Below are 2,729 nucleotides of genomic sequence, written 5' to 3' on the forward strand. Positions count from 1 at the left end.
ACAGTATCACACATGATAGGCTTAGATACAGCAGCTCAGCAGACAGTATCACACATGATAGGCTTAGATACCGCAGCTCAGTAGACAGTATCCGACATGATAGGCTTAGATACAGAGGCTCAGCAGGTAGTATCATACATGATAGCCTTAGATACAGAGGCTCAACAGAAAGTATGACACATGATAGGCTTAGATACACCAGCTCAGCAGGTAGTATCATACATGATAGGCTTAGATACAGCAGCTCAGCAGGTAGTATCATACATGATAGGCTTAGATACAGCAGCTCAGCAGGTAGTATCATACATGATAGGCTTAGATACAGCAGCTCAGCAGGTAGTATCATACATGATAGGCTTAGATACACCTGCTCAGCAGGTAGTATCATACACGATAGGCTTAGATACAGCAGCTCAGCAGGTAGTATCATACACGATAGGCTTAGATACAGCAGCTCAGCAGGTAGTATCACACATGATAGGCTTAGATACAGAGGCTCAGCAGAAAGTATCACACATGATAGGCATACATATAGCAGCTCGGCAGAAAATATAACACGAAAGGCTTAGATACAGCTGCTCAGCAGGTAGTATCATACACGATAGGCTTAGATACAATGGCTCAGCAGGTAGTATCATACACGATAGGCTTAGATACAACGGCTCAGCAGGTAGTGTCATACATGATAGGCTTAGATACAGCAGCTCAACAGACAGTATCACACATGATAGGCTTATATACACCAGCTCAGCAGGTAGTATCATACATGATAGGCTTAGATACAGCAGCTCAGCAGGTAGTATCATACACGATAGGCTTAGATACAGCAGCTCAGCAGGTAGTATCATACATGATAGGCTTAGATACAGAGGCTCAGCAGAAAGTATAACACATGATAGGCTTAGATACACCAGCTCAGCAGGTAGTATCGTACATGATAGGCTTAGATACAGAAGCTCAGCAGAAAGTATGACACATGATAGGCTTAGATACACCAGCTCAGCAGCTAATATCATACATGATAGGCTTAGATACAGCAGCTCAGCAGGTAGTATCATACACGATAGGCTTAGATACAATGGCTCAGCAGGTAGTATCATACACGATAGGCTTAGATACAACGGCTCAGCAGGTAGTGTCATACATGATAGGCTTAGATACAGCAGCTCAGAAGGTAGTATTATACATGATAGGCTTAGATACAGCAGCTCAACAGACAGTATCACACATGATAGGCTTAGATACACCAGCTCAGCAGGTAGTATCATACATGATAGGCTTAGATACAGCAGCTCAGCAGGTAGTATCATACACGATAGGCTTAGATACACCAGCTCAGCAGGTAGTATCATACATGATAGCCTTAGATACAGCAGCTCAGCAGAAAGTAGAACACATGATAGGCTTAGATACACCAGCTCAGCAGGTAGTATCATACATGATAGGCTTAGATACAGAAGCTCAGCAGAAAGTATGACACATGATAGGCTTAGATACAGCCACTCAGCAGAAAGTATCACACATGATAGGCTTAGATACACCATCTCAGCAGGTAGTATCATACATGATAGGCTTAGATACAGCAGCTCAGCAGGTAGCATCATACATGGTAGGCTTAGATACAGAGGCTCAGCAGAAAGTATCACACATGATAGGCTTAGATACAGAGGCTCAGCAGAAAGTATCACACATGATAGGCATACATATAGCAGCTCAGCAGAAACTATAACACGAAAGGCTTAGATACAATGGCTCAGCAGGTAGTATCATACTTGATAGGCTTAGATACAGCAGCTCACAAGGTAGTATCATATATGATAGGCTTAGATACAGCAGCTCAACAGACAGTATCAAACATGATAGGCTTAGATACAGCAGCTCAGCAGGTAGTATCATATATGATAGGCTTAGATTAGTGTTTCCCAACCAGGGTGTCTCCAGCTGTTGCAAAACTACAACTCCCAGCATGCCCGGACAGTTGAATGCTGGGTAATTTTGGGCTCAGTGACAGTTTTCCAAAATCGCAGCGTGTTTTTTTAAATTTTTATTTTTTTTTAAATATACTGTAAACTGTTGTTACATTGCATCCAGATGATGACACTATATACAGTACATTGCCCTTCATGCGGTTCCCTACATTGTATCACGTTTATTTCATAGTATACAGATGATTACATTGTATGCGATTTGTTACATTGTATCAGGTCAGTTAGATGGTATATAGATGATTACATTGTGTGTGTTTTGTTACATTGTATCAGCTCGGTATATAGATGATTACACTGTATGCACTACATTGCACTGCATGGGGGTTGTTACATTGTATCAGGTCAGTTAGATGGCATACAGATGATTACATTGTGTGTGTTTTGTTACATTGTATCAGCTCGGTATATAGATGATTACACTGTATGCACTACATTGCACTGTATGGGGGTTGTTACATTGTATCAGCTCGGTTACAAAGTATAGAGATGATTACATTGCACTCCACGCGTTTTGTTACATTGTATCAGGTTGGTATACAGATGATTACATTGTATCAGGTTGGTATACAGATGATTACATTGTATCAGGTTGGTATACAGATGATTACATTGTATCAGGTTGGTATACAGATGATTACATTGTATCAGCTCGGTATATAGATGATTACACTGTATGCACTACATTGCACTGTATGGGGGTTGTTACATTGTATCAGGTCAGTTAGATGGCATACAGATGAT

This window comes from Hyla sarda, chromosome 9, assembly GCF_029499605.1.
Source record: "Hyla sarda isolate aHylSar1 chromosome 9, aHylSar1.hap1, whole genome shotgun sequence".
NCBI classification, from domain to species: domain Eukaryota; kingdom Metazoa; phylum Chordata; class Amphibia; order Anura; family Hylidae; genus Hyla; species Hyla sarda.